Source organism: Lolium rigidum, chromosome 5, assembly GCF_022539505.1.
Source record: "Lolium rigidum isolate FL_2022 chromosome 5, APGP_CSIRO_Lrig_0.1, whole genome shotgun sequence".
Lineage (NCBI taxonomy): Eukaryota > Viridiplantae > Streptophyta > Magnoliopsida > Poales > Poaceae > Lolium > Lolium rigidum.
In genome coordinates this window covers 159,552,642-159,568,975 of record NC_061512.1, presented here as the reverse complement: position 1 = coordinate 159,568,975, position 16,334 = coordinate 159,552,642, and the positions used below count along the sequence as shown (strand labels likewise).

The following is a 16,334-nucleotide window of genomic DNA, read 5'->3' as shown; positions in this document are numbered from 1 at the left end:
TCCGGGTTCCTCATGGGCCTCCATGGATCCGGGTTACTCCTATGTCGGTACAGATCCGGCCCGCTCGATCCCGGGCTGGACTTCTTCCTTCACGATCAACAAGCAACCGGGCCGCCCGATGGGCCACATGCCTCATCACCGTCTGTGGGCCACCCGGGCTTGCCGGATCTAGGCACTGTCGATGGTACACCTATGAAGTATACCCACAACAGTAGCCCCCAGAGTTCTCCGAGTTTCACCTGCAGTTTCCGCCTTGCTGGTTCATCATAATCTCCGGCAAACGTTGGTAACGCGGAGAAACTTGAAGAGCTCCAACTTTTGCATTTTCTTCTTTTTCCCAACTTATAGCCGGAAAATGCTCTCACCCCGCGGGACTTCATCCATCGACGTTCAAAAGAACATTTCCGGTTACTCCTTGCTCGAATGAGAGACAAATTATATCCGGAATCTTTAAAGACTCAAACGGCTTCGGAAATCCTTCATCTTCAGATCATGCTCAACAACGGAAGTTCCGCATTTCCCGCGCACAACTTCCTTATTTCCCGCGCTAAATTTTCGCAGATGCCAATCTTCAGCCGGAATTTTCGGGAGTGCATGGTTGAATTACCTCCACGTCGTTTTACCGCATTTGACCTAAACACGTGTCATCCATCCAACGGCGCGACCGTTCAGTTTCCACCGTTGGATCCGGATCCCGAATCTCCGAGCGCGGTCTATAAATACCCCGCGGCCCGGTAAAAATTCATTCTTTCACCCCCTCTCACCACATCGTCTTCCTCCTCGCGCCTGCGCCGCTCGCCAGATCTTGACTCCGGCGAACTTCGTCACGGTGAACTTCACCCACCGCCGAACCAAGGCTCCCCTCGCACCAAGATTCTCACGTTTGAACGAGAAACTCGTTCCGCCGCCGATTCGTGGTCACGCGGGTCAATTTCCTTCAAGTTCGGCGACCTCATCTCCGTCGGAGCTCCGTCGAGCCACCGCGCCATTAGCGGTAAGTACGCCGTCCTTGTAGAAGACAACCTAGCGTAGAGGATAGGCTTAGTGATCCGGGTACTCAAACACTTTGTATGGGTGCAGCCGGAAGCATGCCACTCGAATCGTCACTTTGCACTGGTAGCTCTTCGAGTAGCCCGGATCCCAATCAGATAGAACCCATATGCCCGGATCCCATATCATTCCCTGCCACCGTATGTTTCCGACATCGGACTAGCTCAACCTTTTTCCGCATCTTCCAGCGACCGCTCCAAGCCGGATTCCTACCCTCCAAGAGCTCCAAGAAGAACTCGAGGGACAAGCTCGGATGGCAGCAAAGGTGCAGGAGGCGGAAAACAAGAAGGCGTCCAAGGCCCGGATCCGCGAAGGAGAACGGGGTCAATGGTGGCCTTGCGAAACCACCGACGTGGAGCTTAGGGAGCTCCAGAACGAAGGGATGATCTCCTCACATTGGAGTTTCACGCGTGATTCCATCGTCCCCAAGCCAGAAGCCGGAGAAGTTGTTATGACTAAGGCTTGGGTGGAACGCGGACTTTCACTCCCTTGTTCGGAATTTTTTCTCTCCATCCTCAGCACATACGGGCTCCAGCCCCACAACATTTGCCCGAATTCATACCTTCTCTTGTCCAACTTCGTGACTCTCTGCGAAGGACATCTTGGGATCCGGCCAGACGTCAAGTTGTGGCAGTTCTTTTTCCGGGTGAAGAAAGAAACCAAGGAGAAAGCTATGGTGAACTCGCGGAAGCATGACGTTTATGCTCCGCCCTAGTCGCATGTACCCCCCATGACTCGCACGAATCCGTCCGGTACCGGAACGCCGGATGGTTTTATGAGAAGAATGCCTCGGTTCCGAAAGTCCATGAAGGCCTGCCCCGGCTTATCAACGAACCTCCGGAAGAGCTTGCAAGCCGGAGCTTCGTCCCTTCGCTCGCCCAGACCCCATTCTGGAGAAGGCTGCGCGGAGAATCTCCTGGCTAGTCCACGACGGACTAACCGGAGCCCAGCTCACACTTAGCTGGTTTTCTCGGAGAATCCAGCCTCTACGCTACAACGCGCGCCTGATGTGCGCTTATACCGGGGCGGATGATCCTCTCCGGGTTACCCGCCACGATCTTCCGGCCGACTCTCTGAAGAGAAGGATCAAGACGTTGGTGAAGATTCCGAGGGCCAACAGGTCCCGGAACCGACCAAAGACATTTATACAAACGACCGGTGTCCTCCGGTAAGCTTTGTTCTTTTCGCTGCTTCAAACTTCACAACTTTTTGGATGTTTAACTTAACTTTTATGCATCTTCCTTCCAGCTCAACACTTTGGCGGAGGAGGATTTTCGCACCATTCTCCGCGTCCCCGTCACCGAAGACACGGCGGAGGAGGTTCCGGATGACGACGAGGAGGAAGAGGAACAGGCACCTCGCAAGGCGGCCCCTCGACCTACCAAGCGTCCCCGCGCCAAGGCTTCCGGCTCTGAGGCCGGAGCTAGCGGCGAGGCCTCCGCCAAGAAACCGAAAACGGTAAAACCACCTCCGCTAGACTCAAGGAAAGCGGAGCGTGCACGTATAAGGATGCTCTCGACGGCCGGCCAAGGCACGCGCCCCATCATCCCCGGCGCCCCGTAAGTTTCCGAGCATGATGCGATTTTGACTTAGCGAAATTATTTCTTGTCTAAACCCTTTCACTTGTTCGCAGGAATCCGAAAATCACTGCCACGCGGACCACCAGCCAAGAGCCCATCACAAAATACATGAAGAAATCTCCGGCTGTTGGTCCCTCTACCCCAGTTCCACCAAGCGTCACCCACCCAACTCCCCAACCGTCGCCCCCTCAGGCGGATCCATCTCCCCCACCTGCTGCAAACACTCCACCGGAAATAATTCCGGTTAGCAGCGAGCATGCGGTCGAAGAAGACCCTAAGGCCAAAGGCCCAACCCAAGAAGAAGCGGAAAAACAAGTCCAAGGAGAGGTTGAAGTGACTTCTTCCGAGAAAGCTGGAGAAGGCGCTGGCGATATAGTCGTTTTTCCGAAGAACTTTGGAGATCCGGCTGACATCACTTCCACCCCAAAGGCCTATGCCACTAAGTTTTTCAACAAGCTAACTGAGGCGGAGAAATGGGAGCTTGAACAAGACCTGCTCAACGCCATGCTGAACAACGCCTGGGGGAAACCTGATTCCAGGACGTCGGAAATCCAAGACTTCAAGAAAAATGTTGGCCGGTTCTGCGACCAACTCATCCGTAAGCAAAAGGTACTCCCCGGTAGCCCCCAAGCATGTAAGCGGAAACTGAAAAAGTAGTTAGCGCTTAGATGCTTAGAGAAAGATTACTTCCGGGAAAGTTTTTTAGAATGAACCAGTAGCCCCCAAGCATTATGGCGGAAAGGTTCCGGCAATGATGCTTTTAAAAGAAACCACTGCTATAGGCGGAATTTTTACTCCTGCACTGTTTAAAATTTTCAGGAACAGCAGGCGCTGCACTACGAGCTGCACAAGAACATTGCCCTGCAGCGCCGCGTTACTCTGAGTCAGGCGGAAAATATCCGGACCCTGAAGGATGAGAATGCAGATTTGGCTAAACAGCTGGCGGACGCCCAAGGTTGGTTTCCGCCTTCTCCGTCATTAACCAAATTCCGACTTTAAATTGCTCGTTAACTTATGCTATTTTAGGCGCATCCTCCTCCCCGGCAACAGCTTCGACTGAACTTGAGAACCTGCGCTCCTCGTACCAAGACTTGGAGACGAAGCTAAAGGAGGCGGAACTTAAGAGGGAGCAAGCCGAAAGCAGCTGGCGGAGAAAAACTCCGAGCATATCAGGGAAAAGGGCGAGCTGAAATTGAAGCTAAGTGTTGACAGTGAGACCATCAAATCTCAGCAAAAAGAGCTCAATGGACTCCGGAAATTTATGAAGACGGCGGAGCAGCACTGGGACTTGCTCAATGAGAACATCTTGGGTACCGATACTAGAACCTTGCCCAGATATTTGTTCCGACGTTTTACTTTATGCTCGAAACTGTATGCTTATATCCTCACTGTTTTATGCAGAGCCGCTTGGGTATTCTGAAGAGCGCCGGAATTTGTACCCACGTGACGACCTTCTTCAACTTGCAGGCGATGATCGCAAAGATCTCATCTCCGCCTCCCGCAAGATATGTTACAATTTATCCATCAAGAGGAGCCGTACTTGCGACGTCCGGAAACTTATCAGGAAGATGGATGTCCTACCGGAACTGGTGACAGATCTGCAAGCGTCCTCAGCCCGAGGCGCAGCTGCAATGGCCTTGACCATGTGCCTGGCACATACTCCGGATCTTGATCTTGATGAAGTGACCACGGGCGTTCCTCCGGATGCGGATGTCAACGCGCTGCTGGATGCAGTGAGCGGCTACGACACCCGTATCGCGCGTAGGATCCGGCACGAGGAATTCTACGACAAGGTCGTCCTTCCTGCGGACGAGCCCTTAGAAGCGGAACTTCAGAAGGAGCTTGCTGCCAAGGCGCGACCTGCGGAATCCGGAACCCAATTTACCTGGACCAGCTCCAAGGAAGCTCCCCAAGAGGAACCCAAGACCAGCGCTGCTGCTTCGAAAAAGAAAGTGAAGAAGATGTGTCTTCTCCGGCCGAAGGCGCCAAGGAACAAGATCCGGAGGGCAAGACTTCTCCGGCTAAGGGGGAGTGAGAACTTTTATTCCTGCGGGAAAAACAATGCATCATTTTGGCCCCGGCGAGGGTTTGTAATAAGACTTTAAATTCTTAAGTAGCTAGGAACGAAACGATTATGCATGGGGCGGAAACACTTATCCTGCTATCCGTTTAATATTATGTGCATGTTTCATTTTATGTCGGAAAGCAAGTGCTGATCTCGTTATTTTCTGGCTTGCCCGCTTGACCTTCCACGAGCCGGAAAACCTTAGCCAGAGATGCTCGCCAGCGGCGACGAAGCCCAATGGCAATCCGTCCATAACCGCGGAAACAAGCCCCCAGGCATAGGTGCCGGAAATCGCTACTAGGAATCCACGAGTTCGCAACAGATAACAACTTAATCAGAAAACTTAAGCTTACGTCCTAAAGGACGATTTTAGAAATCACAACTTTTATACACGCCTAGGCGGAAAACGTCCAACTCTGCGGTTTTAGTCGGAAAAAACATACACGATCTAAAATGAACAAGTAAAGGAGGTAAAAGACTCAAAGAGTGAACCATAAGCTTTATTTCATTGATCATGTATAACTATTACAGAGTTTGTAACTCGGAAAAATATGCTAAGTGTAGAAAGGACGTAGGCTGTGCAATGTTCCAAGGGCGATCTGTTTCGTCGTAGATATCATCCGGATCCTCACACTTGCGTTTCCGACGCCAATTAGCAGGTCTATCCCTCAGCTCTCGGAAATCAACAAGGTAGTACGATCCGTTGTGAAGCACTTTGCTAACGACGAAGGGTCCTTCCCATGGAGATTGCAACTTGTGATCTTTCACTCGGCGAAGGCGGAGAACCGAGGTCTCCGGCCATGAACGAGCGATTCCGGACTCGACGACCGTGATAACGTCGGAGTTTCGCTGGTAGATGGCGGAGCGCTGGTCGGCTAAATTCCGAGCTTCTTCGATCAGGTCCACGGATAGTTGTCCGGCCTCGTCGAGCTGTTTCTTCATTATAGGCGGAAACTCGCGGTGAATCGTGGATGATGTCGGAGGGAATCACAGCTTCGGATCCGTATACCAGGAAGAAAGGGGTAAACCCTGTTGACCTGTTAGGGGTAGTTCGCAAACTCCACAAGACAGCGTCTAGTTCGTCGGCCCAAGCTCCAGCTGCTCGTCGCAGCGGTTCTTCAAGGCGTGGCTTGATTCCTGATAATATTAGACCGTTAGCTCTTTCGACTTGACCATTGGATTGTGGGTGAGCCACAGATGCAAGGTCCAATCGAATCCCCATTGTCTCACAATAATCCTTCAATTCTCCCTGAGCGAAGTTTGTGCCATTATCTGTGATTATGTTGTGTGGGATGCCGAATCTCATTACGAGGCTGATGACAAATTTTAGTGCCGTAGCACCGTCGGCTTTTCTCACTGGCTTGGCCTCGATCCACTTGCTGAACTTGTCAACAGCGACCAGGAGGTATTCACAACCACCAGGAGATGATCGTTTTAACTTACCAACCATATCGAGCCCCCAGACCGCAAATGGCCGGGTGATAGGTATGGTCTTCAGCTCTTGGGCTGGAGCGTTTGGTTGAGTAGCGTAGTACTGACAACCTCGGCAGGTCTTGACTATCTTATCAGCATCTTCTTTAGCTGTGAGCCAATAAAAGCCTAGCCGAAAAGCTTTTGCAACGAGTGACCTGGGAGCGGCATGGTGCCCGCAGTCCCCTGCGTGGATCTCTCTGAGGATTTCAATGCCATCTTGATTGGAGACGCATTTGAGAAATACCCCTGCTGCGCTTCGTTTGTAGAGCTGTCCATCGACAATTGTGTAGGATCGTGCTCGTCGATGATGCGGCGCGCGAGGACCTCGTCCTCCGGCAACTTCTGATCGATGAGGTAGTCCAGGAAAGGCTGTGTCCAAGCCGGAATGGTAGCCAATACCTCTTTGGCCGGAGACACTGCCACCTCTGGATTTTCCGGGTTAGCGCCCTTCACCGAGGGTATCCGGAGATGCTCTAGGAAAATTCCAGGCGGAATTGGTTTTCTGCCGGATCCGAGCTTGGATAGCATATCTGCCGCTGTGTTGTCGTCTCTTCTGACGTACTTGACTTCGTATCCGAGGAAGCTCTTGGCGATCTCGTCAACTTCGTCTCTGTAGGCCGCCATGACGGAGTTTCTGGCGTTCCAAGTTCCGGCTACTTGCTGTGCCACCAGGTCGGAATCTCCGCAACAAATGATGTGCTTGATTCCTATTTCCTTAGCGATGCGCAGTCCGTGTAGTAGAGCCTCGTATTCCGCCATGTTATTTGTAGCTTCGAAGTGGATCTGCAGAACATACTGCAGTTCTTCTCCGGTAGGGGACTTCGGGGTGACTCGGCTCCCGAGCCTTGATGCTGCTTGGATCCGTCGAAGTGCATGACCCATGTTTTCGGTTACGGCTCCGGACTTGCATCCGGAGCTTCTGTCCAATCCGCAACGAAATCTGCCGAGGACTTGGGATTTTACCGCGAGTCCTTGGCTTGTAGGCGATGTCGAAGGCGGATAATTCAATGCCCCATTTAGCTGTCCGTCCTGTTGCGTCAGCGTTGTTGAGAATTGTTGACAGAGGAGCTTTGCTCACAACCATTCTCGGGTGCTCTTGGAAGTAGTGTCTCAGCTTCCGGCTGCCTAGGAAAACTCCATAAGCTAGCTTCTGAAAGTGAGGGTATCTTTGCTTTGACTCCGTCAACACCTCGCTTATGTAGTAGACAGGTCTTTGGACGTCATATTCATGACCTTCTTCCTTTCGCTCCACCACGATGACGAGGCTAATTACTTTGTTGGTGGCCGCCAGATAAAGGAGCATTGGCTCTGACTCTGCTGGGGGCTGCCAAGATAGGTGGGGAGGTAAGTATTTCCTTCAACCCTCGAAGAGCTGCGTCGGCTGCGTCGTCCCAGACAAATTTGTCTGTTTTCTTCAGCAACTTGTACAGAGGTAGCGCCTTCTCGCCAAGACGGCTAACAAACCTACTGATTGCTGCAACACAACCAGTTAGTCGTTGCACATCTTTGAGACAAGTTGGCCGTTTGATACACAGGATCGCCTTGATCTTTTCCGGGTTAACCTCAATGCCTCTGTGAGAGACTATGAAGCCAAGGAGTTTTCCGACGTGGCACGCCAAAGACGCACTTCAGCGGATTCAACATCATCTTGTACCGACGGAGGTTCTCAAAGGTTTCTGTGAGGTCGCTGATCAAGTCGGATCCTTTCCGGGTCATGACCGCGATGTCGTCGACGTAGGCGTGCACGTTCCGGCCAATCTGGTCCTTCAGGCATCGCTGCATCGTACGTTGGTAGGTGGCACCTGCGTTTTTCAAACCAAAAGGCATGGTAACATAGCAGTAAGTGCCGAACGGGGTAATGAATGAAGTCGCCTTTTGGTCGGATTCCTTCATCCGGATCTGATGGTACCCGGAATACGCATCAAGAAAACACAGAAGTTCCGCCCCCGCCGTCGAATCAATGACTTGGTCAATGCGCGGCAGGGGAACGGATCCTTCGGGCAATGTTTGTTCAAGCCGGAGTAATCGATGCACATTCTTAGTATTTCGGTGTTCTTTTTGGGTACAAGGACGGGATTCGCGACCCAATCGGTGTGGATAACTTCTATTACAAAACCTGCTTCTAGTAACTTTGCTAATTCCATTCCTATGGCGCGGCGCTTCTTATCTCCAAAGCGTCGCATAGCTTGCTTCACCGGTTTAGCCCCGGATTTATGTTGAGGTAGTGCTCGGCGAGTTCCCTAGGTACTCCGGACATGTCAGAAGGTTGCCATGCGAAGATATCCATGTTAGCGCGGAGGAACTCGACGAGCGCGCTTTCCTATTTGGGGTCCATGTTGGCTCCGATCGAGACTTGCTTGCTAGGGTCATCTTCCTTGAAGCTGACTTTCTTGGTCTCAATCGCGGCCCGGAAGGAGTTTTTCTGTTCGGAGATCTGCTTCTTGGTGGTTTGCATCTCGGTCGGATCCACCGCGGCCACTGTAGCCTTTCGGCTCTTCTCCGGATATGACAGACTCTGCGAAGGCGGCTTCGCCCAACTCGCACTCATGAGCCTTCTTGTAGTCTCCGGTTATGGTGATCATACCATTAGGACCCGGCATCTTGAGCTTGTTGTAGATATAGCATGCTCTTGCGTGGAACTTGTGGTAGGTGGGCCTGCCGAAGATGACGTGGTAGGAGCTCTTGAAGGGCACAACTTCAAACGTGATCTTTTCTTCGCGGAAATTATGGACATCGCCGAAAGCCACGGGGAGTGTGATGCTGCCGAGGGAGTTCGCCTTCTTACCCGGAACCACGCCGTGAAACTCAGTGGTGCTGTGTTTGAGCTGTTCCTTGGTGAGGTTCATCCGCTCCAGAGTCTCCGGGTACATGATGTTCAAGCTGGCTCCGCCATCCATGAGGCACTTGGAGAAGTCATACCCGTCTATGCGGGGACTCACAACCAAGGCGTAGTATTCTTTTGGCACAATGGCGGGATGATCCTCCTCGTCAAATGTGCACGGAACTTCCGACCACCCGACATACTGCGGCACGGCCGGAACCGTGGCGTTCAGGATCCGGGTAGCTGATTTTGTAGCGCGGACTGTGGGGGTTCCGAGGAAGGTGTGGTAAGCCCCCACGCTCTTTTTCTCGAAGGGGTTGGATTTACCTGCGGATCCGGCTTTGGGATCCGGCGAGTTATCGTCCTCCTCCATCGCCTCGGAACTGTCCTCCTCCTTGTCCTTGTTCTTGCCCTTGCCTCCTTTGTCGCGTGGGCGGTGCTTCCGGGCTCGCTTGTATCCTGCCTCTGGGTCATTCTTTAGGTCGTTGACCCACTTGCAGTTGCGGTTGGTGTGAGTGGACTTCCCTGTAGCCGGATCCAAGTGGGCCGGGCAGGGGCATGTCTCTGTACTCCTCGTAGGTTTGCGGGGCGCGGGATCCGCCAGCGGTGACCTCAGTGCCATGCTGCTGACCCCTGCCGGCTCCGCCTCCGCGGCCGCGGCCTCTTCCGCCTCCTGAACCTCCGCGTTGGAACGCCATGGCGACCATCTCGGATCCGCCACTCTTCTGGTCATCAGGGTTTTTGCGCTTGTGGCCGCTGTTGTTACCGTTATCACGGTTCTTCTTTTGCTGGTGCAGGGGGATTGCTGTAGCTGCGATATCACCGCCAGCATCGTCATCGGCGGCAGTGTGATCACTGGCAATGGAGATCATCTCGTCCAAAGTCAGTTTGTTGGCGTTGGCCAAACACGTAAGCTTATGCCTCAGCAATCCTCCTCTCTGCAGTCCACCAATGAAGGCGTACATGGCAGTGGTGTGATCGACGTTTTCGCACTCGTTCCTGCATGCCAACCATCGTGTGAGGAAGTTTCTTGAGGTTTCTCCCTTCTTCTGGATACAAGCTTGTAAGTCGCTTGCCGTGGCAGGTCTTTTGTAGGTGCCTCTAAAGTGTTTCTCAAAAGCGGTCTTCAGGTCAAACCAGCAAAATATGGAGTTTTTCTCGAGGTCACTGAGCCAGATCCGGGCTGGTCCTACAAGGTACAACTGGAGCATGCGGCAGGCGATATTAGGGGTTCCTCCGGCGAAGGTTACTGCATTGTAGTAATCCTCAATCCAGGTATCCGGCCTTTCGGTGCCATCATAATGCTTCAGATTTCCGGGTAACTTGAGGGAGCTCCTTGGCTTTGGTTCCTCTCGAATCATCCTGCCAAAGCACTTTGGTCCGATGTAGTCGGTTCTGTATTCGTTGAGGCGTTCCCGCGCGTCGCGCGAGCCATGACGGGGGGACTGCGAGCGAGAGCGAGATCTCCGGCCACCGCCACCGCCTCCACCTCCGCCGCCACCGCTAGGTGGTGGTGAGGGAGACCTGCGAGGGGGCCGATCCGACCTTCTGCTTCCGCCTGCAGATTCTCCCCGGCCCTCCCGGTGCTGGCTCCGGCTCCTGTGGCTGCCTTCGCCATGACGCTGGCTGCCCTGGTCGTTCCGGCTCCGGCGGGGCTCCGGGTCGCGCTCCTCGTTCCGACTCCTCCTAGGCTCGGGCTCACGATCATTGTTCTGATTCCGGCGAGGCTCCGGCGTGCGCTCCCTGTTCCGGTTTCCGGAAGGCATCACGATGTCGCGGATAATAATTCCACCATGCCCTTGAGGCACTGGTGTTTCCGGCTGGACTACGGCGACGAGGGGGACGCGGGTAACCATTAGGCGGAGGAGAGGCGTTGCGGTACTTGTCTCGTCCGAGTACATTGCATCCTTTCCCTTTCTCGGATCCGACGGTGGCGTCTTTGATGGTACGGGGATTGGATTTGGGTGTTCCCTGGCTTTCCTTCTGCGTTCCGAGGATCCGGTTCGCGATTCGTCATCCCGATGGCGGTTGTTGTGGGCGTCCTTCTGCGCAGTGGAGACGCAATGCTCCGGGTTGGATTCCAACTTGCGCGAAGTATCTGCCTTGCTCTGCTGTTTAACCGCTGAAGCGACGAGCGTGCGTAAGTAGTTGATGTCAACCTCCTCGTCACTTTTCTTCAGAATTTCTGCAGCTCTTGCTAAGTTGTCCTTTGGGGTAGCGAGCGGCTGCTGTTCGGCAGGGGTTGTGAAGTTGATCCTGCGGGGAGGGATTGCTTCTCCGATGATTCTATCGGCCTCCGCTCGTGCGTAGGTCATTTTCACCTCCCACTCCGCTCTCATACTCTTGACTTGCTCGAGCGTTGCGGTGACTTCGCGATCCTGTCTTTCAAAGCGATCCATAATCGGTGCGAGCTTCTTCCCTCTCATCCAATATAGCAGCTGCGGTATTGGCAAACTTTTGGCTGTGGCCAGCATCTCCCTTTACGGTGGCCTCTAAAGCCTCCGGATCTGCGGCATTGCCAGGAGTTATTGGCTTGTTGAGGACGTCTGACTTTGCGACCAAATCCATGCGTGCTTGTGCAACTATCTCTTCAGGCGACAGGAGGCTCTCCGAGGAAGGATCCCTACGGGGCCGCTCCCGCGACATCGGAGATCCATGGTGAGATGGCTGGGGGTCGGATTGAGTGTCTGCTGCTTCGGATCCATCTTCTCCAAGCGCCGCTACAGTTGCAAGTACCTGCTTTGGCTGGACGGAGTCGACTTCAGGCTGTTCACCGTATCCTAGTTCCGTTATCTTGCGATCAAACTCTGCTGTGTCCATGGACTGGGTGTCTCCGAAGATTGGGCTTAGATTTCCCAAAATCGATTCTTCAACCGGAGTCTCGCTCTCTCCGACAGCCTCTTGCTGATCCGGAGCAGCGTTGTTTTCCGGGGCCTCGACCTGCTCGGGACCAGCTCCGGCTACTTGAGGGGCGGTTCCGGCGGTATGGGCCAAGAAGTGTACGAAGTGACACCTTTGCTTCTCTAACACCGGGAGACCCGGGCGGATCCGCATTGGTCTTCCACCGTTATCTCCTGCTCGAGGGCGGATTGGGTGGGTTTTGATTTTTCCGGATCTAAGGCGGAATCTTCGCTAGGAAGTTCCGGCGTCTCGGATCGGATCTTCGCGGCTCGCGTCCTGCTCGGCGGCGGTCGCGTCGGCGCTACTACCGGTGGGTTCCCGTCGGAATCGACGGTTTCCCCGATGAAGATGTGTATGCCGCCAGCCGGGACGATGGAGAGCTTGACGGGGTCGGTTTTAGCCGGAATCCGGCACTCATCCGGAGGGACGATCGGCAGATTTCCGGCGTAAAGGACACGCCCCACGGCGATGGTGTCGTCGTAGCTTCCCATGGCGGAACCCTCCCGGTTCCGGCCTCCGGACGCCGCGAGGCCCCACGGTGGGCGCCAACCGTCGTTGCCTAATCGACGGTACCTCGGAGGAGGGATCCTCACGAGGGGAGAAGAAGTAGGGGCCATAGGGCGGAGTGCACACGGGACGGTGGTACGCGAGTTACCCGGCTTCGGAACACCCGCACGATGACGGGGCCTACTGCTGCTTGTCCGGAATTATCTGGGCGCTTTCGCGTTGTTACAATGAGTTGTGGTTGTGCCTCTAGGGCTCCCGGGATCCGGCTTATAAAGGCGCACGGATCTAGGGTTTACATGGAGAGTCCTAGCCGGATTACAGATAGCCTAACTATGGTACAATATCTTGCCGTGCACGTCACGGATCCGCCTTCCATACACGTCGTCCTGGATCCGGGTTCCTCATGGGCCTCCATGGATCCGGGTTACTCCTATGTCGGTACGGATCCGGCCTGCTGATCCCGGGCTGGACTTCTTCCTTCACGATCAACAGCAACTGGGCCCCCCGATGGGCCACATGCCTCATCACCGTCTGTGGGCCACCCGGGCTTGCCGGATCTAGGCACTGTCGATGGTACACCTATGAAGTATACCCACAACACCAACCGACCTCCCTGAACTTTGGAAGCCTTTGTTGAAGCGTTTCCAACAACGAAACGCAGGGTGCCCTTCTTTGTCACAAATCTGACAAATAACGCTGGAGCTTCCACCTTGGCGTCCTCCCCCACCTTGACGTTGCTGCTGGTAGTTGCCACCACCTTGGTGATTCAAATTTCCGCCACCATTGTTTCCTTGGTGATTGAAGTTGCTGCCACCATTATTCTGGTTGCCATTACCACGACCATAGCCGTTGTTTCCTCATCCGCCACCGCGATCTCCCCTATACCCAAAGCCACCACGGTTACCACCACCGCGCGCTGTATCATTGACCGAGTGATCTGATCCAAAGCTTTTGTTGCTTCCGTTGCTAGGGTTGCGTCCTTCCAGGCGGGACTCACATGAGAGGAATTGAGAGTATAGGTCACTGAGACTCACATGTTTTTCAGCCTTGATTAGAGTTGTGATCGCTGCCACGAAACCGTCATACTGATCATCTAGACCAACCAAGATGTAGGAGATAATATCTTCATCATCAAGCTTCCTTCCAGCGTTGTCCATCTCATCAGCGAGGACCTTGATACGACCAAAATAAGCCGAACCCGAGGAGAACATCTCCTTGCGTGTTTGCGCCAATTAGGTGCGGAGCTAGACCACGTGAGCCTTGGACACCGACGATAACATCTCTATCACGGCTATCTAGACCTCTACCGAGCTTGATAGCCCAACAACTTAAACAGGGACCTCCCTCGTCATATTCCTGAGGAGGTAACTGATACGTTTCCGACGTATCGATAATTTCTTATGTTCCATGTCACATTATTGATGATATCTACATGTTTTATGCATACTTTATGTCATATTTATGCATTTTCCGGCACTAACCTATTAACGAGATGCCGAAGAGCCGATTCTGTCGTTTTCTGCTGTTTTTGGTTTCAGAAATCCTAGTAAGGAAATATTCTCGGAATTGGACGAAATCAACGCCCAGGGGCTTATTTTGCCACGAAGCTTCCAGAAGACCGAAGAGAAGACGAAGTGGGGCCACGAGGCGCCGCCACACTAGGGCGGCGCGGCCCAGGAGGGGCCCGCGCGGCCCTGCTGTGTGGGGCCCCCGTGACTCTCCCGACTCCGCCCTTCCGCCTACTTAAGGTCTTCGTCGCGAAACCCCCAGTACCGAGAGCCACGATACGGAAAACCTTCTAGAGACGTCGCCGCCGCCAATCCCATCTCGGGGGATTCAGGAGATCGCCTCCGGCACCTCGTTGGAGAGGGGAATCATCTCCCGGAGGACTCTTCACCGCCATGGTCGCCTCCGGAGTGATGAGTGAGTAGTTCACCCCCGGACTATGGGTCCATAGCAGTAGCTAGATGGTCGTCTTCTCCTCATGTGCTTCATTGTCGGATCTTGTGAGCTGCCTAACATGATCAAGATCATCTATCCGTAATGCTATATGTTGTGTTTGTCGGGATCCGATGGATAGAGAATACTATGTTATGTTGATTATCAATCTATTACCTATGTGTTGTTTATGATCTTGCATGCTCTCCGTTATTAGTAGAGGCTCGGCCAAGTTTTTACTCTTAACTCCAAGAGGGAGTATTTATGCTCGATAGTGGGTTCATGCCTCCATTAAATCCGGGACAGTGACGAGAAAGTTCTAAGGTTGTGGATGTGCTTGTTGCCACTAGGGATAAAACATTGATGCTATGTCCGAGGATGTAGTTATTGATTACATTACGCACCATACTTAATGCAATTGTCTGTTGTTTGCAACTTAATACTGGAAGGGGTTCGGATGATAATCTGAAGGTGGACTTTTTAGGCATAGATGCATGCTGGATAGCGGTCTATGTACTTTGTCGTAATGCCCAATTAAATCTCACTATACTCATCATATCATGTATGTGCATGGTCATGCCCTCTCTATTTGTCAATTGCCCGACTGTAATTTGTTCACCCAACATGCTATTTATCTATGGGAGAGACGCCTCTAGTGAACTGTGGACCCCGGTCCTATTCTTTTACATTAAATACAATCTACTGCAATACTTGTTCTACTGTTTTCTGCAAACAATCATCATCCACACTATACATCTAATCCTTTGTTACAGCAAGCCGGTGAGATTGACAACCTCACTGTTTCGTTGGGGCAAAGTACTTTGGTTGTGTTGTGCAGATTCCACGTTGGCGCCGGAATCCCTGGTGTTGCGCCGCACTACATCTCGCCGCCATCAACCTTCGACGTGCTTCTTGGCTCCTCCTGGTTCGATAAACCTTGGTTTCTTTCTGAGGGAAAACTTGCTGCTGTACGCATCACACCTTCCTCTTGGGGTTCCCAACGGACGTGTGCTTTACACGCCATCAGTAACCAAAAACGGTTTGATCTTGGGTGATCCATCTTGCGTACTACGGATTGGGAATCTTCACGTCTTTCCCATCGTTGTCCTTCACAGCAACCTCCTTCTCTGGTTCAGGCACCATTCCATCGAGGTAGCCTGTGAGCTGTGCGCCTCTGATCGGCGAAAGCACTTGAGTCTTCCAAATCAGGATTCCCCGGTTAGTTTCTCTAAAACTGATTTACCAAGGGATCCTCCAACAAACGCCATGGATGAGGAGGAAGAAGCACCGAAGCTCATCGCGATTCTAGATGCATTTGTAGGAGACAGGCTCTGATACCATATGCAAATTATGGAAGCGCTCGTACCCCTCTAGGACCGGCGTGTATTGTATTTATATTAGGCAACATACAAAGATTAAATAGACACGAACAGATTATGTGTATACATACACATAGTACATGAAGACTACAGCTAGATTACAACTCGTTTAACACGCATGCCATCTTGTACTACTAATTCCAAATTATTTCTAGGTTTAGTCAAAATCAAACTTCGTAAAGCCTAATTAAGTAGTAAAAAGAATATCAACATCTGCATTGTAATGATATTGATTTCATATTATGTATATTTCAGTATATTTACATATATATTTGATCAAACCTTACAAAGTTTAACTTTCATCAATAAGTTTTCTAGATTTTCATGCCTTTCATCGATAGATTTTTCTTCATATAAGTTTTGAGGATGTTCGTTGTATATGTCTTCTGTTCACGAGCCTACAAATAATAGTGTTCTTACAATGATTTTATTTATAGAAAACAGAAAAATAAGAAAGTATCAATATTTTTTCAATAAACTATTATAGGCGAATCTAAACTATATAATCGCATTCTTATATTCGGATAAAAACCAGATACTCCTACAAGAGAATGACGAAAGCACAAAACAGGCTAAGCATGCTAAATAGGCCCATCCAGCCCATCCGATTCTCTGTGCGC

At 52.2% G+C, this 16,334-nt stretch overlaps 1 pseudogene; it reads right to left on the bottom strand.

Annotated features, from left to right (window-relative positions):
* Positions 1 to 13,442: 13,442 nt before the first annotated feature.
* On the bottom strand, positions 13,443 to 13,536 carry LOC124658530 (annotated as a pseudogene).
* Positions 13,537 to 16,334: the final 2,798 nt, after the last annotated feature.